The 21,791-nt window shown below is 38.2% G+C and overlaps 1 pseudogene; it reads right to left on the bottom strand.

Moving 5' to 3' along the window:
- Positions 1-7,047: 7,047 nt before the first annotated feature.
- Positions 7,048-8,100, bottom strand: LOC129030890 (F-box/LRR-repeat protein 12-like; annotated as a pseudogene).
- Positions 8,101-21,791: the final 13,691 nt, after the last annotated feature.

The following is a 21,791-nucleotide window of genomic DNA, read 5'->3' as shown; positions in this document are numbered from 1 at the left end:
ACACATCTACAGCCACCTGATCTTCAACAAACCTGACAAAAACAAGCAACGAGGAAAGGATTCCCTATTTAATAAATGGTGCTGGGAAAACTGGCTAGCCATATGTAGAAAGCTGAAACTGGATCCCTTCCTTACACTGTCTACAAAAATTAACTCAAGATAGATTAAAGACTTAAATGTAAGACCTAAAACCATAAAAACCCTAGAAGAAAACCTAGGCAATACCATTCAGGCCATAGGCATGTGCAAAGACTTCATGACTAAAACACCAAAAGCAATGGCAACAAAAGCCAAAATAGACAAATGGGATCTGATTAAACTAAAGAGCTTCTGCACAGCAAAAGAAACTATCATCAGAGTGAATAGGCAACCTACAGAATGGGAGAAAATTTTTGCAATCTACCCGTCTGACAAAGGGCTAATATCCAAAATCTACAAAGAACTTAAACAAACTTACAAGAAAAAAAAACAAACAACCCCATCAAAAAGTGGGTAAAGGATATGAACAGACATGTCTCTAAAGAAGATATTTATGCAGCCAACAGACATATGCAAAAATGCTCATCATCACTGGTCATCAGAGAAACGCAAATCAAATTTGCGTTTGCATTTGTGAGATACCATCTCACACCAGTTAGAATGGCAATCATTAAAAAGTCAGGAAACAACAGATGCTGGAGAGGGTGTGGAGAAATAGGAATGTTTTTACACTGTTGGTGGGAGTGTAAATTAGTTCAACCATTGTGGAAGACATTGTGGTGATTCCTCAAGGATCTAGAACTAGAAATACTGTTTGACCCAGCAATCCCATTACTGGGCATATACCCAAAGGATTATAAGTCATTCTACTATAAAGACACATACACACGTATGTTTATTGCAGCACTATTCACAATAGCAAAGACTTGGAACCCACCCAAATATCCATCAATGATAGACTGGATTAAGAAAATGTGGCACATATACACCATGGAATAGTATGCAGCCATAAAAAGGATGAGTTCATGTCCTTTGCAGGTACATGGATGAAGCTGGAAACCATCATTCAAAGCAAACTATCACAAGGACAGTAAACCAAACACCACATGTTCTCACTTATAGGTGGGAGTTGAACAATGAGAACACATGGACACAGGCAGGCAACATCACACACCAGGGCCTGTCAGGGGGTGGGGGGCTGGGGGAGGGATAGCATTAAGAGAAATGCCTAATGTAAATGAAGCATTGATGGGTGCAGCAAAACAGCATGGCACATGTATACCTATGTAACAAACCTGCACGTTGTGCACATGTATCCTAGTACTTACAGTATATATGTATAAAAAAAATTGTAGAAAATAGATTGATAGTTGATAGATACATGAACATTCATTATATGTTCTCCCTGTTTGCTGTTTGAAAATTTCCATAATAAAAAGCTTTAAAAATGAACCTATTTACCCATTCTAAAGATACTTAAAGTAATTTAATGCTAAGAACAATCTAGAAGCTGGGAATGGTGGCTCACGCCTGTAATCCCAGCACTTTGGAAGGCTGAGGCAGGTGGATCATCTGAGGTCAGGAGTTTGAGACCAGCCTGGCCAACATGGTGAAACCCCGTCTCTACTAAAAATACAAAAATTAGCCAGGTATGGCAGCAGGCACCTGTAATCCCAGCTACTTGGGAGGCTGAGGCAGGAGAATCTCTTGAACCTGGGAGGCAGAGGTTGCAGTGAGCCGATATTGTGCCATTGCACTCCAGCCTGGATGACAAGGGTGAAGCTCTGTCTAGAAAAAAAAAAAGAAAAGAAGAGGAATCTAAAAGTGCAATAATGAGAGCAAATTTTTTAAGAATCAGCTTGATATATATATACATATATAAACATATGGAGATGACTATGTATGGGTGCAAGGGACTGCCAGGACACTGCATGAGATTCCGCTGAACCTATACATCTTTGGGAATCATAGTGTGGTTGAAAAGTCAGCAGTACCTGGGAGCTTGTTAGAAATACACACTCTCAGGCCACACCACAAAACACCTGAATCAGAATTTGCATTTAACAAGATCCCCTAGTAACTCGAATACACAGCAAAGGCTGAGAAGCACTGTTGTAAATCACTGTGGAGAGAAATACTACCCTCCAATCCATAAACGGCTGTGCTATTCCATTTACTTAGATCTACCCTAATGGCTCTCTATAATTTTTTATAGTTTTCTGCAGAAAGGCTGTATTAGTCAGCTTGGGCTGCCATGAGAAAATATCACAGGCTGTGTGACATAAACAAACAGGAAATTTCTCACAGTTCTGGAGGCTGGAAGTTCATGATCAAAGTGGCAGCGGATTTGTCCTGGCAGGGGCGCTGTTCCTGGCTTTCAGAAGGCTGCTTTGTACTCACATGGTACTGTAGAATCCTTAGATTCTTCTAAATTGTCTATTCACACAATCACATTATCTTCAAATAAAAGGCAGTTTTATTTCTTACTTTTTTTTTTTTTTTAGACCGAGTCTCGCACTGTCGCCCAGGCTGGAGTGCAATGGCGCGATCTCCACTCACTGCAACCTCCGCCTCCCGGGTTCAAGCAATTTCTCCTGCCTTAGTCTCCCAAGTAGCTGGGGTTACAGGCACCCGCCACCACGCCGGGCTAATTTTTTGTATTTTTTTTTTTAGTAAAGACGGGGTTTCACTATTATGGCCAGGCTGGTCTCGAACTCCTGACCTCGTGATCCACCCTCCTTGGCCTCCTAAAGTGCTAGGATTACAGGCGTGAGCCACCGCGCCCAGCCTTATTTCTTATTTTTCAGTTCTTATACATTTTACTTTTTTGGCTAGGACCCCATTCCCAATAATATTTTGAACAAAAGTGGTGATAACAGACTTCTGTCTTGTCCTTAAACTCAAAGGGAAAGTATGATTTTTGATGTGAGCTTTTTTGTAGTTACCCTTCATTAGACTGAGGAAGTGTCTGTGTATTCCTAGTTCACCCAGAAATTTTATCATGAATAAATGCTTACTTTCATCAAATGCTTACTCTATATCTATTGAGATAATCTATGATAATGTCTCCTTTTCCATTCTTGGCATTGGTTATCTGTACCTTACATATTTTCTTCTTGGTCTGCATTGCTAAAGATTTTATTAATTTTATTAATTTCTGATTTAGTGATTTTTTTCTATTGTACATATTTTTATTTCACAAATCTTTGCTTTTTTTTTTCTTTTTTTTTTTTTTTTTTGTCCTGCTCTGGGTACAATTTGTTATTTTTTCCACCTTCTTGAGATACAAGTAAGATTACTGACTCAAATTTTCTTCTTTTCTAATATAAGTATATTAGGCTATAAATTCCCTTCTTAGGATTACTTTAGTTGCATGCTATCATTTTTGATATGTCACAGCTTCACTGAGTTCGAAATATTTTCTTTCACTGTGATTTCTTCTTTGTCTCGTGGATTCTTCAGAAGTATAATCCTTAATTTCCAAATACAGTAACAGATTTTGTAGTAACTTTTCTCTAGTTAATTATCTAGGTACCTTTCAAGTTTGTATTGTGATCAGAGAATGTATTCTGTTTAATTTCAAATATTTGAAATTTGCTTTAAGACCCATATTCAATTTTTAAAAAAATTTTCCATGTGTGTTTGAAAAGAATTATACACGTGTTCACTGCAGTATTCTATATGTCATGTAAGTCAAGTTTACTAATAGTGTTATTCAAAATTTCCATACCTTGACAATTGTTTTTCTGCTTGTTCTATCAATTACTGAGAGCTTTCCACCCATGTGTCGTTCTATTACTTTTAGTTTCTGTCAATTTTTACTATGTATATTTTGAGACTACGTTATTACATGCAAAATTAGAATTACTTCCTGGTGCATCAAACACTATCATCTTTTACTTTCAATTTTTCTGTACCCTTATGTTTTTGATATGGCTATGGTTTGAATATGGTTTTTCCCCAACAAAACTCGTGTTGAAATTTGAACTCAAATGTGGCAGTGTTGGTAGGTGCGGCCTACTGGGAGGTGTTCGGGTTACAGGGGTAGATTCCTCATGAATAGATTAATGCCCTCCAATGGTGGTGAGTTCTTACCCTCTTAGTAATGAATAAGTTCCTGAGAGAGCAGGTTGCTAGAGTTTGCCTTCCTCAGCTTCTCTCTGTCTCTTGCTTTCCCTCTCACTGTGTGATCTCTTTGCATGTGCCTGCTTCCTTTCCACTTTCTGCCACGACTTGAAGCAGCCTGAGCCCCTCAGCAGATGCAGCTGCTCAATCTTGAACCTTCCAGCCATCAGAATCATGAGCCAAACAAACCTCTTTTCTTTATAAATTGCCCAGCTGCAAGTATTCTGTTATACAACACTAAATGGATTAAGACAGATGTGTTTCTTGAAAATACCATCTATTTGGGTTTAAATTGTTACACAATTGACAATTTTAGTTCATTTACATTTGATGTGATGACTGATTCTTTTAGATTTAATGTAATGACTGATTCTTTTAAATTTTAAGTCTGGAATCTTACTCAATAATTTTCGCTCAACCTAACTGTTCCATGGTTCCTTTTCTCTTCTTTTCCATCTTCCAGATTCAATTGAAAAATTTCATTATTTCAGCTTTTCTTCTATTCATTTAGAAGTTTTGTGTCCTTCCAGCAGTGTCTTTTGATAGCAATATGCATCCTTTGACTTATCAAAATTCAATACTAATTTCTGCTTTTACCCTCTGGTAGACAAGATTTTAGAATACTTTAACTCCATATATCTGCCCTTAAGAACTTATATGCCTTTTTATATATTTTATACATTTTTGTTTATTAAAGCCCCACAGGATATTATTATTACCGTTGTATTCAATTAATATTTATTTAAATTTACCCATATATTTTCCTTTTTTTTCTTTTGATCTTCATTCTTCTCTTTATCTCCAAAACTTCTTCTGGGTATTCTTTATTTTTCATTTATATGGGTATATATTATGTGTATATATTTATGGGGTATGTGAGATATATTGATACAGGCATACAATGTGTAATAATCACATTAGGATGCATGAGGTATGCATCACTTCAAGCAGGTATCATTTCTTTGTGTTAGAAACATTCCAATTACACTATTTTAGTTATTTTTAAATGTACTATAAATTATCGTTGACTGCAGTCTCTCTGTTGTGGTAACAATTACTAGGTCATATTCATTCTATATAACTATATTTTTGTGCCCATTACCCCCCGCCCACTTCTTCCCACCCCCCACACTTCTCCCAGCCTCTGCTAACAATCATTCCACTCTCTATCTCCATGAGTTCAATTGTTTTAATTTTTAGCTCCCACAAATGAGTAAGAACATGCAAAGTTTGTCCTTCTGTGCCTGGCTTATTTCACTTAATCTCCTCCAGTTCCATCCACATTGTTACAAATGACAGGGTCTCATTCTTTTTTTGTGGCTGAACAGTACTCCATTGTGTATAGGTATTGCATTTTCTTTGTGCATTCATCTGTTGATAGACACTTAGGTTGCTTCCAAATCTTGGCTATTGTGAACAGTGCTGCAACATGGGAGTGCAGATATCTCTTTGATATACTGATTTCCTTTCTTTTGGGTATATACCTAACATTGGGAGCTCTATTTTTAGTTTTTTGAGGCACCTCCATACTGCTCTCCATAGTGGCTGTACCAATTTACATTCCCACCAACAGAGTACAAGTGTTCCCTTTTCTCTACGTCCTCAGCAGTATTTGTTATTCCCTGTCTTTTGGTTAAAAGCCATTTTAACTTGGGTGAGATATCTCTTTGTAGTTTTGATTTGCATTTCTCTGATGATCAGTGCTGTTGAGCACCTTTCCATATGCCTGTTTGCCATTTGTATGTCTGCTTTTGAGAAATGTCTATTTTCAGATCTTTTGCCCATTTTTAAATCAGGTTATCGGATTTTTTCTTATTGGTTGTTTGAGCTCCTTGTGTAGTCTGGTTATTAATCCCTTGTCAGATGGATACTTTGCAAATATTTCCTCTCATTCTGTTAGTTGTCTGTTTGCTTTGTTGATTGTTTCCTTTGCTGTGTGGAAGCTTTTTAACTTGATGTGATCCCACTTGTCCATTTTTTCTCTGGTTGCCTGTGCTTGTGGAAATCTTTGCCCAGACCTATGACCTGGAGATTTTTCTCAATGTTTTCTTTTAGTAGTTTCATGATTTTAGGTCTTAGATTTAAGTCTTTAATACATTTTGATTTGATTTTTGTATATGGTGAGAGATAGCAGTCTGGTTTCATTCTTCTGCATATGGATATATAGTTTTCCCAGCAACTTTATTGAAGAGACTGTCCTTTCTCCAATACATGTTCTTGGCATCTTTGTTGAAAATGAGTTCACTATAGATGTATGGACTTAATTCTGGGATCTCTATTCTGTTCCATTTGTGTATGTGTCTGTTTTTTTTTAATGACTTTTTTCCTTAATAGCAAAATACTATATGTCTTGAAAAACATGGAAAATGCAGAATACAAAATACAGAAAATACAATTGAGAAACTTTATGAGCATTTTGATCATCAAACTGCAAGTTAAAGTTGCCCTGTCTCTCCCTGTCTCCTGTATGCATGTTAGTACATAAATGGTCTATGGGCTTGTTGGTGTGCATGCATAGGCAGTCTTTCTGGGGTACTCTTAGCGGGGCTCAGCTCCTCGGGTGCCCCTTGCTCTTAATCTCACCCTTCTACATCTGTCCTGTTCCTGAGGACAACCTGAAGATGACTCTTCATTGACAGCCTTCTGGAGGTTGGGAGCTTTTAGAGCAAGGCTTTGCAATGTAGCTAGGAGGTAGTTGTAGTCTTCCTTGTTTCCACATGTAGGAACTAGGCTTCCAAGAGGCTAACTCATGACCAGTGCCATACAGCTGGCAAACAATGATTCCAAAGGTCTGGGGGTCCCTAGGCCTCTTTCTCTCTACCTGGGGCTTTCAGTTTCCTCAAGTCTAATTATCTGCCCTCTTCAAGGTGCTGCTCAGAGGGTCTGAGGCTCAACAATAAATGGTGGGATGGGTCCCAGGGATAGATGAAGTAGTCACACTCATCAGTCCATGGACTCTTTGGGGCAAGCCCTGACAATGACCATACAGTGAAGCAGCCCCTTACACATGGTCCTCTTGGCCTCCTGACTCTCCCACCCCTGCCACTGCAGCTTAGGGACTCTGAACTTGGACATGGTGAGGCAGGAGGAGAGGATTTCCGTGGAAGAGGGCATTTCCAGGGTGATGAGAAGACCCTGCTGGCACAGACTCTCCAGGACTGGCATTCCCTCCAGGACAGCCAGGACAGGGGCAGAGAGGCCCCTTAAGGTCAACCTGATCTTGCGCACGGCTGGCGGGTAGCGGCTGATGGCCAGCAGGGTGCTGTCGCAGAGAGGGTGCAGCCCAGCACCTCAAGCCCCTGCAGGCCGGCATCCAGCCGCAGCTCCCTTACGCGGTAGGTGCCACCCCACCAGAAAGCGCAGGACCTGGAAGCGTGACAGGCCCTGCTGGTGCTCGTCGCTGAAGGCAGGGACGCAGTCCAGCATGACGCATTCAAGCAGGGGCAGCACGGTGGGGTCCAGCTGCCTGAGGAGCCAGGCCATGGAAATCTCGCAGCTGTGCAGCTCCAGGGTCCTCAGGGCGCTGGACAGGCTGGTGATGGGCACCGTGCTCAGGTCGGCCACGTGCAGGAAGAGGCGCTTCACGTTGGGGCACTTCTGGCCCAGGGCTCTTTTCAGGACAGGAGACAACTGGGGGGCCTGGAGCCAGAGAACAGGTAGCAGCCCATCCGCAGGGAATGGAGCTGGGATGCCATGTACCGGCCAAGGAGGTGCTACATGACTTTAAATCGCATCATGTAGAGCGTCAGGTCGACGTGTGGCCACAGCCACCGTCGTCCACCAGCCTCTTCTAGCGGTGACAAACCCTGAGGAAAGGGATCTGCGGTTAGAACGACCTCGGCCCCAGGTGGGATCCGCGATCTGCATCTCCAGGTACCAGGTGCGCCCTCCGTCCGGTCTTCCCCGCCCCCACCCCGCCCCGTCACCCCCCAAGGTGGGGACGGGGCTGCACATGGAGACGCGGATCTGGTCCCAGACCGGGAGGTAAGAAAAGATCTCGAGCTGTGTCTGTTTTGATGCCACTACTGTGCTCTTTGGGTTACATTAGGTCAGTATAATATGAAGTCAGATAATGTGATTCCTCCAGTTTTGTTCTTTTTCTCAGGATAGCTTTGGCTATTCTGGGATTTTTGTGGTTTCATATAAGTTTTAGGATTTTTTTTTTCTATTTTTGTGAAGAATGTCATTGGTATTTTGATAGGGATTGCATTGAATCTGCAGATTGCTTTGTAGCATGGACATTTTAAAAATACTTCTTCTTCCAATCCATGAACATGGAATATACTTCCTTTTTTTGTGTTCTCTTCAATTTCTTGCATCAATGTTCATAGGTTTCATTGTAGAGATCTTTTACTTCTTCAGTTAAGTTTATTCCTAGGTATTTTATTTTATTTGTAGCTATGGTAAATGGGATTACTTTCTTGATTTCTTTTCCAGTCTGTTTGCTGTCAGCATCATGTTACTGATTTTTTGTATGTTGATTTTTATATCCTGCAACTTTACTGAATTTATTTATTAGTTCTAATAGTTTTGGGGTGGATTTTTTAGTTTTTTTCAAATATAAGATCATATCCTCTGCAAACAAGAATAATTTGACTTCTTCCTTTCAAGATTGGATTCCCTTTATTTTTTTCTCTTGTCTGATTGCTCTAGCTAAGACTTCCAGTACTGTGTTGAATAATAATGGTGAAAATGGGCATCCTTGTCTTGTTCCAGATCACAGAGGAAAGGCTCTTAGTTTTTTTCTGTGCAATATAGCCATTTGAGTGTTCTTTAGACAGAAGGAAAATCTTCCATCTAGAATAATTTTCCTTCTTTCTGAAGAATAACTTTTAGAATTTTCATTTTTGTGAGTCTGCTAATGACAAATTTTCTAAATTTAGTGCTTCCTTGAAAGGTCTTTACCCTCATTAAAAGAAAATATTTTCAGTAGGCTTAGAATTTAAGGTTGGCAATTTTCTTTTTCAGCACTTCAAAATATGATCCCATTGTCTTCTGGTTTCCACCATTTCTGTCAATTGTGAGTTAAATTGTTCCTTCTTTGAAGGCAATCTTTTTTTTAATCTGGCATTTTGTTTTTAAACTTTGGTTTTTGGTAATATTGTCATGATATACCTAAATGATTTTATTTATATTTATCTTGTTTTGGATTTGTAGGGCTTCTTGTGGCTTGATGAATTTCATTAGTTATGGAAAATTCTTATCTCTAATTTATTCAGATTTTGCTTCCACTCCATCCTCTTTCTCCTCTTTTTATGGAGCTATAATTACTCATAAAGTAGAGCTTTTCACTTCATCTTCATGGTTTTCACCCCTATTCTCATTTTCCATCCTTTTTGTATCTCCATATTTCCTTCTGGATATTTTCTTTAACCCATCAGGCTGTTCCTAATTCCCTCATCAGTTGTGTCAGTCTGCTCTTAAACCCAGCTACTGAGATCTTCCTATTTCTGTCATTAAATTTTCTCTACCAGATTTTCTGTTTGATTTTTTATTTATAGTTTCCACATTTGACAAAATTCTCAATCTCATTCTTTGCCATCTTCACCAAAGTACATTTATTTAAAATTCTGTATCTGATAATGTCGATGTCTGGAGCCCTTGTGAATCTATTTCCATTGTGCTATTTTTGTCAGCTTTCACTCATGCCTCCTATCTAGATTTCTTTTTTTTTTTTTTTAGTATGCCCTGAATATTGCATTTGCAAAATTCCTTGTAGAAGTCACTTAAGGCCTTAAATGATGATATTATGTTTCTCCTCGAGAGATTTAATTTTCCTTAGCTGGTGCCTGGGGATACTAGCACTCTGGATCACCTGCAAGGGTCAGCTTCTCATTTGCCTTTCCACGCTTCTAGAGTGCAACCCTTTGTGGTCCCAAATCAAAGTGGGGAAAAGAACTACTAGAACACTTTCCCAACTTGAGTGGGCCCTGGACACCAATCCCTGTTGCTTTAGCTTCATGGGGCATCAAAACCATTACACATTGCCTGTAATCCCAACAATCTGGGAGGCCAAGGCGGGCGGATCATTTGAGTTCAGGAGTTCAAGATCAGCTTGGCTAACATAGTGAAACCCCATGTCTACTAAAAATAGAAAAATTAGCCAGGCATGGTTGTGCACACCTGTAATCCCATAATCCCAGCTACTAGGGAGGCTGAGACATGAGAATCACCTGAACCCAGGAGGCATGGAGTTTGCAGTGAACCGAGATCATGCCACTGCACTCCAGCCTCAGCAACAGAGTGACTCTGTCCCCCTGCAAAAAAAATTACACGCCCACTTGACCTCTCATACTCTATTTCCAGGAAAAGAGGAAAAGAATCCCCAGCTACAGGATCATCTCTCTGAGCCTTGCCCCATCTCTAGATCCTGGCCTTGGGATCGTTCACTATCTTGTTAGCTCTCTGGGATCTTTAAGCAGAAAGATGTGCTTAATTTGTTTGTTGGCTTGTTTTCAAATTGTACTCAGCAGAAGGGTCAATCAAAGTTACTTTCTCTACCATTACTAAAGGAAGAATGCACTTAAATATAATTATCTTCTTTATTTTTAATTTTAAATAAGAGGAGCTAGGAAAACAAAAAGCTTCCTAATTCTTCGTATTCCCGAATGGTTCCTCAATTTATAATTACTTACTCTAGAGGAACTAAATACTCATTTGACCAAATTAATTTATTTTAGAAAGCATTAATTTAAACAAATGGTCATATCAGAATATTAATGTGATTTTCACTTCAATCAAAACTGTGTTTCATAGCCACAAAGTTTATCATCGCTGATATAACCATAAGAATACTAGATATACACCCCATAGGAAAAATTTACCTTTGAGTTGTTCATTGAGATTATGATTTTAATAAAACAGATTAAAAATATTTCAAAGCTTGTGTAACTATTTTAAACTTTTCAGAATCATTACATAAGTATAGTAGCTCAAGCACTATCTAATTCAAAGTTGCCATTCCTGTCCAATAATGAGTTTTTCCAATTTTACTGTATTCAAATTTTAACCATTTAAGAAATCTGATTTAAATAAAAAACGTATTTTATGATCAGAAAACTTTGATCTTTAGAATCTCTTCAAGTCAGCATTTGAGACTAAGAAATTGCTTTTTAACCTCTCGAATTCATTCACCATTTAACAAACATTTGTTGAGCACCAACTATACGTCAAACATACAAGTATAATACAAAGTTCCTTTTAAAAATATATCAGACTCTTGCTCATTTACTTTGCTGATTTATGTGCCATGTTAAACATTACTGTCTGTAACATAATCAGTGAAAACAATATTTCCCAGTTCCCTGTGTAATGTGTCTTTTTAAGACAGCCTTGAAATTTAATCCAATGTCTGCATTATCTTCTTCATAAAAGGCGACAAATGCAATTAATAGTAAATGACATCAACATTCTTTTCTACTCATCCAGCAAAAATTATGACCTGTGGTTGGAATATTTCTAAAGCAAGTCTATGACTAATTGGAACTTGTCTCTACAGCAGGGTTCATTTGAGAAGTGGATAAGGATTGTAGAAGTAACAGATTAGGTATCTGGCTTGCCAGAGTCATAGATGCCCTTTTAAGTGAGGAAATGGAAGTTGAGTGAATATTAAGGAAAGTTTTAAGGTCCCAGCTAGCTGAGGCCAACTCAAGTCCAGAATCCATTTCTATCTCCCAAGTCAATCTTTTTTGTAGCACACAATGAAATTGAGCATTTTGATTCTATAACTGATAGCTTCTGAATGTGTTTTCACTGGTGTGTATATACAAATAATTTTGTTGAATTTTTTGAATGTTTTGAGGTCTGGGGTTTCTTTTCTTTTTATCATTTCAGACAGAATAGAGAAAACACCAATTTCTGAAGACCTATAATCATCAAGTAGGCTCATTTCAAGTTAGGAAGACTATTTTATGTCTATAAGCAATTCAGCAGTATCTGAGATGGTTCATCTGAACCTTTTGTTCATTTTTATGTTTCTTTAATAGCATAATAAATAGGCTGGAAGGAAAGAGGGAAGCATCTCTTCCTTCACAGCAAAGTTAGGATTGTCCCAGGGAAGACCATGTCTAGCTGACAAGATTTTTAGCACTTCTTTCCTAGTGTATTTTTTGTTTGTCTTCAACTTACAGGTCCCCTTTTGGAAAAGGAAGATAACACAAATAAAGACAAAGTAATGGACGTTAAAAAACGTTTCTGTTGTGTAAGCCTTTTGCCAAGTTATTATCTACTGCAGTCTCTAGATCAGTGGTTCTCAACCTCGGAAGCACAATACCATATGCTGAGGAGCTTCAAGGAATGATGATGCCTGCGCCATCCCCAGGAAATCTGATTTGTTGGTCTGGAGTGGGGCCTGGTCATGGGGATATTTTTTAAGCTCCCGGAGTGATGTGGAGCTAGAGCTGACAGCCACTGCTCTCTGCATTGCTCTAGTCAAGAGGGACAATTTCCATTAGTAGCAAAAATGGGGACTCTGTTCTTTATGGTGTGGGCTTCTTTCTCTAAATGAATTACAGAAGGGCTGACACTCTCTCGTATCAGATAAAGTCCTTTTCTTTTGTTAGAAATTTTTCACTACCTGACTCCTTCAAGGATTGGGCCATGGTCTCAAACCACCTAGCAAAACCTTAGCTGTCCACGCAGAATTGGTAAGACTCTAGGGTCAGGTTTCAGCCAAAGAACCTTACAAATGCAAGATCTGAGAACTCTAACTTCCCCCAAATGACCTCTTCATCTATTAACTCAGAAATCTTATTCGGGACAAAACAAAATAGAGAAAAAACTAGAAGAGAAACTTTCATTCAATTTTCCCAGTTTTGATGTAAAATGTCATCTTAATTTTACTACCACCAACCTAACATTTTAAATACCATTTTCTTCTGAAAACATGACTTCTTTTCATTTGAGTTTGTATAGGCAATGGAGGAAAATTAGCATGGTTGTACCCACTTTATAGATGGAGAAATGTACGCCTGGTTTCTGTGATCTTTTCAAAGTCAATAGTCACCGACAGAATGAAAAAGTCAAAGCTGTGTTGTAATCTTCTTTCTGATGTTCTACAATTCATACTAAAAAATATTCTACCAAGATATTTACCTGAAGATGTATTTTAGGAATCATGATTTAAGGCTAGATCACAAAATTCAGTGAAATTTAAAAGAGCCATAAAAATAATAAATCTGGAACAAAGTAAATCCTGCAACTTGATGGATAGGCCTCTATGGTCTGTAAAGACACATACAAATTATATGTGGTTTTACCCTTTAGTTTTACCATCACTGACTTTCAAAATGAATTTTTTCTCATTATATTTATAATTTCTCTTAATAGATAACTAATACAAATGAAATAATGTGACAAAATGATAGGTATGGGGGGAATTACAAGTGATCATTACTGAAGAAGGGCATAGAAATTTCTTTTCTAGAAAATTTCCAAGAGGATTTACAGACCTCTGTCCCCAAATACTCTGAACTACTAGAAATAGCAAATTAGATTCTTTCAGCATAGTGACTCTACATAGTTTCTGAAGAAGAAACTAAATACGCTTCACACAAATCTATCTTGCATTAAGACAATAAAAATGTTCCTCCTCCTAGCCCCCCTCAAAATAAAATAAAATAAAATAAATCTCCAAAGAGAAGGAATGGTGAGGATAAGAATTACTTATCTCTCCTTGTTCTTGGTTTTAGTAGATATTGATGGCCAGAGTCCAAGACCAGGACGATGTTCAACTATAGTTTCAGATTGGGGGTCCATGTCTCAGTACCTATAAATACTGCTGAAGCATCTTGAGTACTGTTAAAGGAAAGCGAACATCGAGGCTCTGGTGGCCATATACCTTGTTGCAGGGCGTTGGGGGAGGACTTACCTCTTTTCCCAAACTTTATTTCCATTAAGAGTTAAATTACATAAAGCCCACTGATCCATATCATACATACATCAAAAAGCAATGATAATGTTGCCAACAAGAAATAAATCAAGAAGGGTTCAGGCTCCAAGTAACCCAGAAGGCCCCAAGCTCAACAGGGGAAGAAACACAAACTCTGCTCTTCCATAACCCTCCGAGAATAAGCCCCAGAATGACAATACCTTCGCTGCATTCAAAACTCAGCTCTCTGGACAAAAGCAACTTCTCCATTCCGCACTTATTTTTTGTAACTCATTTAGAGGTTTTAAGTTAAGTTAAATATATTTTTTTTCCCAAAAATTAAAAGATTCTTTTAAAGTAAGCAAATAAGCTTGAAAATACTTGGGAGAAATAGGAAGCTCTATTTTCAACTAAACAGATTTCAAATTTCTGTACTGAAATCAAATTAAAAACTATTTTTTACCTCATTGCTGCTTCATTACTATTTCACCTTTTTAGTTTGAGAGATTTATTATATGTATTGAGCTATATATGGTACTCAGTTTGGAACTAAGCCATTGTACATTTATAGAAATGGTATGAAATCTTCAAAGAGGCTCATATTACTTAAAATCTGCTCGCTAAGTGATTTTTTAAAAGAAAAATGAAAAACTCTTGTCTATGAACAGGGTCTCTCCAAACTCTGATTTTTCTCTAAGAATGCTCTTTAAAACAGGCTATCAAGGAAAAGGACTCTTTTCCATTGTCCCTTGTCATTCAAAGTCTCTCTTCACAAGTTCTTAGTATCTGACTTGGATTTTTTCTTTACCATTATAAATACCATTATTGCATAGAAATCTTGGAAGATATTTTTGTGACTAAAAGAAACTGAAAAAGGAGAAATTTACAGTATGGCTTTGGTAATAATAAAGCATAAATTAAACTTTTCACACTTAGGGTAACATATATTAATATTTAGTCATGAGATCTGCTGGGGTCTCATCTGCTGTAGATAGCTGTCAAGTTTTAATCACTGTATCATTTTCTTTCCACCATCCATGAAATACAAAGAATAGCTTTCACTTCATTTTTGTGTACACAAAGGCACGATAGAAAATCTATGTTCTTTTGCTGCCATCCAGTGGTTCTGATTGATAAATGCAATGATGATAAATCTAACATGAGACAGAAACATATGGGTATGAAAGAGACACATGTACACCTTCAAGAAAGCCTAAAGCATGAAAATCCAAATTGTTAAAAGTGATGTTTTAAATGGGATAGTTACATTATAAAATGTTCCTCTGTGTTGCATGAAGATTGAGGGAAAACCTCCCTTAGATTGTAAGTTCAAGCAAGAGTGGGGACACTGAACTTCACTCTCCCATTGTCACAGGCTAGCTGGGCATCAGCACTTAGTAGGCACTCAAGAAACATTTGCTTACCACAGCTTTTTTATTAACTGATTCATTAAAATGCTAATTATAATCACGAGTGGGGAAGCACAGTGCAAACTTTTTTGCAGTTGAGTGTAATTTAGCCAATTGTCTCCTGGTGTGGGGATTTCTTACTTTCTATAAAGAGCAGTTTTACACAGTGGTGAACAGGAGTTGGAGGGGGAGGGAGAATTCGTAAGTTTAAGGAAAGAATTATTTTTGAGAAATATAACCAGGTGTATCAATACTATGTTTCTTGAATAGTTTTAAGATGGTCTAAGCTGGAGGACAAACTGCCAAACATTATCAAAAATGGCTATTCAGGGCCAGGCATGGTGGCTCATGCCTGTAACCCCAGGACTTTGGGAGACAGAGGCGGACAGATTACTTGGGGCCAGGAGTTCAAGACCAGCCTGGCCAACATGGTGAAACCCAATCTCTACTAAAAACACAAAACTTAGCCAGCCATGGTGGTGCCCGCCTGTAATCCCAGCTACTCATGAGACTGAGGCACGAGAATCGCTGGAGCCCAGGAGGCGGAGGTTGCGGTGAGCTGAGATCACTTCACTGCACTCCAGCCTGGGCGACAGAGTGAGACTCTGTCTCAAAATTTACAAAAAAACAAACAAAAAAAAGCTAGTCAGAATTTTTCTATTGCTGACACTAGCAATAGAGCACACCATCAAAAATGTGATGTGGCTCCAAATTATGAAGTCGGTATGCAAGTGTAACACTGACATCACACTAACCCAAACTGAAACCAGCTAGATAAGTGTTTGAAAATTCAGAGTTAAGTTTGGCCAATCAGCAAATAGAATTCATGACTGACCTAGGTCCTCTCCTCCGGTAAAACCTCCTCCATGTAGCTCCTCGGCCAGTAATTAGGCTTAAAGGGAAGACAACAGTGGTTAAGGCGGAGCCTCCAGAATGGCCCCACATCCTAGCCTCACTAACTGCATAATCTTGGGCAAGGCCTAACCTCTCTGAGCCTTGATAACTTTACCTGTAAACAGAAAATAATACCCACCTCAATTGGCTTCTTGTGTAGATGACAAATGAGGAACACAGTGCCTGGCAAAGACTCAGTGTTAGCTGCCATAAATGTGTATATACCACATGCACAGACGTACATGGCATTAACAGACACGCACACAGAACAAACACTATTCAGAGCAGAGGGAATGATTGGAGAATCTTTCTACTCAGTTGTAAATCATTTATTAAATTTAATAACCTATAGTTTAGTTACAGAGACTAGTACAAAAAAAGTAAAGATTGTGCCTGGGTTCCAGATGTGAAAACGACCATCCAGTGGGAATTTTAAGATTTCACTTATTCCACTTTATTCATTTATCATAATAAAAAGCAAAAATATTTAAAACAATTAGTAAGAAGGGCATCAAAAACAAGACCTCAGTAAATTCAATTATACTTTCCAAGTCACATATTAAGAAGCATTTCTTATTTATCTCTGACAAAAATATCTAACCGTGGAAGAGGATTCTTACTCTTTGTCTTTTAGGAAGTTGGATATATTGAAAATGTCTTCCAATGAGTCAGCGAATTCAAAGAATTTCAAGATGCATTTTAAGTTAAAGTCCAAGTTTATTCCAAATGAAACGTTCTATTTCCCAGCATCTCAGGAGCCAGACCCTAGCTCCTTTCCAATTTTCTCATTAAGAAATTTAAGATTTTTCTACATCTCATTTGATCCTTTACATCATATTTTTTAATCTCTACAAAAATGTATGGCAGAACCTATAAACAAAAGCTTGAAAAACAAATTACAGCACAACTGAATGCTGGTGAGGAGGAGGTGCAATGGCAACTTACATTCACTCTGTTGGGAATGCAAAATGGTATAGCCACTTTGAAGGACAGTTTGGCAGTTACAAAACTGAATATACTCTTAACGTAGAATCTAGCAGTTGCACTCCTTAGTATTTGCCCAAATGAACTGAAAACTTATGTCCACACAAAAACCTACACATGATGTTTACAGCAGCTTTATTCATATTTGCCAAAACTTAGAAGGAACCAAGGTGTCCTTCAGTAAGTGAAGGATAAATAAACTGGTGGTACACCTGGACAATGGAATACTTCTTAGTGCTAAAAAGAAATGAGCTATCAAGTCATAAAAAGACATGGAGGAAACTGAAATGCAATTATTAACTGAAAGAAGCCAATCTGAAAAAGTCACATACTGTATGATTCCATATGACATTCTAGAAAAGGAAAAATTATGAAGACAGTAAAAAGGTCAGTGATTGGCAGAGATGGGAGTGGGGAGAGGGATGAATAGGTGGAGCTCAGTGAAAATACTATACGATACTGCAACGGTGGGTACATGTCATTATATATTTGTCCAAACCATGGAACGTACAACATTGAGAGTGAACCCTAACGTAAATGATAAAGTTTGGGTGATTATGACGTGTCAATGTAGGTTCATCAGTTGTAATAAATGTGCCGTTATGGTATATGATGTTGTTACCGGAGAAGGTTGTGGCTGTGTGGGGACTGGGGTCTATAGGAACTTTCTGTGAACCCAAAATTGCCCTAAAAATAAAGTTTACTAATTAATTTTTTAAATTATATACAAAGGGGAAGAGGAATACAGGCAAAAACAAAAAATCTCACACAATTATAGAATGGTTTCTGTAAATTTCAAGGCAGTACATAACAATTAAGCTTAGCAAACCAAACTTTAAGCTGTGTATTAAGCTGTACATAGCACCTACCACAAAAGGACTTACACATACATTACCACTATTTCCAAAAGATGCTTTTAACATCCTTTTTTCAATGTTACATATTTTAGGCTGGGTGCGGTGGCTCACACCTGTAATCCCAGCACTTTGGGAGGCCAAGGCAGGTGGATCACCTGAGGTCAGGAGTTCGAGACCAGCCTGGCCAACATGGTGAAACCTTGTCTCTACTAAAAATACAAAACTTAGCCGGGCATGATGGTGGGCGCCTGTAATCCCAGCTACTCAGGAGGCTGAGGCAGGAGAATCACTCAAACCGGGAGGTGGAGGTTGCAGTGAGCCAAGACCACACCACTGCATTCTAGCCTGGGAAACAGAGTGAGACTCCGTCTCAAAAAGAAAAAAAAAAAAGGTATATATTTTAATTACGTTAAGTTACTGTAAATGCCTAGCTGAAAGAATAAAATTTAATTACAAGTATTTCTAACGTTATGTATTTACGCAACATCACGTAGCTGGGAAACCTCAAATAGCAACTTTTGCTAAAATAAAATTTTAAGTGGTATCAATAATTAAGAAATTATTAGGTTAGCCTTTATTAGTGTTGTCTACAAATTTTAAAAGGTGATAGATAAAATCTGGCAATTCCAATTCTATAAACACAAATTTCAATTGTTCTTAGGACAAATTCTAAAATGATGTTACATTTTGCGACATCTTTGACAATGTATAATATTTAGTAATATTCAATTTCCACTATAATCCAGTTAGGTTCCAGTGAGACAACAGATTATAAACACAGTTCCTACAAACTAACCTCCCCTGATGAAAATTAGGTACAATAAAAATCCCTTTCAATTTAGCATTATTAAGACATTCAAGCAAAAATCACACTATCATTTACATATGATAACCCTACTGTTGCGGTGTCTAAACTTATCTTGGTAAGATTTAGAAGTTTCAAAATACCATGGAAGGCAGATTTGAAAGAGACCTACTTCTAAATAAGTGTTCTTATTATCTAACTATATCTGGAATGCAACTTGTCTAAAAGTAAACTGAGCCCAAATTTAGGAAAAATATTAAATGCTCACAGACTATATATATGTATATATATGATAATGAAATATTTGCTACCATATTTAAGTATTCTTATATTATTTCTCCATCACTGAAATGTTTTATTGCTTAAAATTTCAGTAACTAAATAACTCGTATCACCTCATTGTCATGCTGCTTCTTTGAACGAATTTTGTTGCTGGTCAGTACAACTTCTTTTTTCTTTCGTTTTACCAAAGAAATTATGTTTATGACAAAAACAAAAATATTCACCATGAGAATCTAATGGGAAAAAATAGAAACAGAAAAAAACAGAAACCAAATGATCTACTTCATTCCTGCTGGTGTGAGGGACTCTCACTTGTAAACCTCTTCTGTCTTTAGTTCTGGTGATAACCTTCCTAACACTCACCTACATTTGCTGTATCACTGGGTATCATCTACTAGTTCCCCAGCCTGAAAACTCAGGATTTGATTTATACTACTTTCTCCCAACTCCTTCCAATTTTTGATAGAATTAAAAAGAATAAATCACCATTACCTTTGAAACTTAAATAAACATAAAACCGTATTCATCCACCAGTTTTGTACAGCATCTGTGTTTCTCACCACATAAGGATGCCCCTCTAATCTATTTCCTATTTCTAACTCACTTCTGCCTATTCTACCTTTACTTTTATACTGGCAAGGTCAATTTCATTTACTTCCTTGTTTTATCTATCAGTTGATTCTAAACGCTGAAAACCAATAAAGCAACATTTACCATATTAAAAAAAAAAAAAAAAACTTAAACTGGGCCCAAACTATTAAGAGTATGAACCCACTTTGACACTAAATCATTAAGGGTGAGAACCCACTTCTGAGTTCTCGCTAACGCTCTTTGTTTTGTTTTGTTTTGTTTTGTTTTTTAATAGAGATGGAGGCTATGTTGCCCAGGCTGGTCTCAAACTCCTAAACTCAAGCAATCCTCCCGCCTTGGCCACCCACAGCACTGGGATTACAGACATGAGCCACTGCGCCCAGCCTCTGAGTTCTATAATACCTAACTTTTTTTTTTTCTTTTGAGACGGAATTTCGCTCTTGTTGCCCAGGCTGGAGTGCAATGGCGCGATCTCAGCTCACCGCAACCTCCGCCTCTGGGTTCAAGCGATTCTCCTGCCTCAGCCTCCCGAGTAGCTGGGATTACAGGCATCCACTACCACGCCCGGCTACTAATTTTGTCTAATACCTAACTTTAAAGAAAGAAAACTGGGCCAGGCGCCGTGGCTCACGCCTCTAATCCCAGCACTTTGGGAGGCCAAGGTGGGTGGATCACTTGAGGTCAGGAGTTTGAGACCAGCCTGGCCAACATAGTGAAACCCCGTCTCTACTAAAAATACAAAAATTAGCTGGGCGCGGTGGCGGGTGCCCGTAATCCCAGCTACTCGGGAGGCTGAGGCAGGAGAATTGCTTGAACCCTGAAGGTGGAGGTTGCAGTGAGCTGAGATCCCGCCGCTGCACTCCAGCTTGGGTGACAGAGTGAGACTCTGTCTCAAAAAATAAAAACATAAAGAAAACTGAATACCACACTATACAGTTAAGAATTTATATACACATATACATTTTTAAAAAATGTCTATCTGGATGAATCCAATACGCGATTTTTTAAGTGGTGTGTGCTTATCCAAGAGGACAAATTATACACAAATTCTGGCAGATTTTTTTCAGGATTTTCATTATTTGAACCTGAGTGTTGCATTACATTAGGGAACGATCACATGGCAGATGATAATAGGCTTGGTGAAAATCTCCTCTCCATGGAAACCTGACAGGGTTTTAAGTAAATTTCTTCAAGCAAGATAAAGATTAAGAGATGGCATACTCAACACTCAATCATAACTGACAATATGCTAGAAAGGTCTGAACATTTTGGCTTCAGAAAGAGTATAACAGACCCTTGACATTTCAAGGTGTAAGTACCAAGATCTTTGCCCAAATTCAAAAGTATTCTTGAATAACTTTACCCAGGTTCCTGGTTTTCTTCAGAATTACACTTTCATCTTGTGCCAAAGATTTTTACACATATTTTCACACCCAAGTTATTAATCTTCTCAATAGTGTCCACTCAATAATGGCCATTGTGTTTCCTAGGGCTGCCATAACAAAGTATCAATAACTGGGTGGCTTACACAACAGAAATGTGCTGACTGGCAGTTCTGAAGGCTAGCAGTCCAGTCACAGGATCAGCAAAGTTGGTTCCTTCCGAGGATTATGAGAATCTGTTCCAGGCCTCTCACCTAGCTTCTGGTGGTTGCTGGCAATCTTTGGTATTCCTTGGCTTACACAAGCATAATCCCAAGCTCTGCCTTAATCTTCACAGGTGTTCTCCCTGTGTGCATGTTATTTGTGTCCCAATTTCCCGGTTTTATAAAGGCATATTGGATTAAGATCCACCCTAATGAATTACATCTACTATGGCCTTATTTCTAAATAAGGACACATTAAGAGGTATCGAGGCTTAGGACTTCCACGTATGAATTTTAGGGGAACACAATTCACGCCATAGAAGCCATTTATCACATGATAAACAGTTTGACAGCTCCCAGCCACTACAACCATGTTTGGATAACTGCTGAATCTCCTATGTCTAAAACAGAA

Source organism: Pongo pygmaeus, chromosome 12, assembly GCF_028885625.2.
Source record: "Pongo pygmaeus isolate AG05252 chromosome 12, NHGRI_mPonPyg2-v2.0_pri, whole genome shotgun sequence".
NCBI classification, from domain to species: domain Eukaryota; kingdom Metazoa; phylum Chordata; class Mammalia; order Primates; family Hominidae; genus Pongo; species Pongo pygmaeus.
Note: the sequence above shows the minus strand (reverse complement) of the source record. Positions and strands in the feature narration are given on the sequence as shown.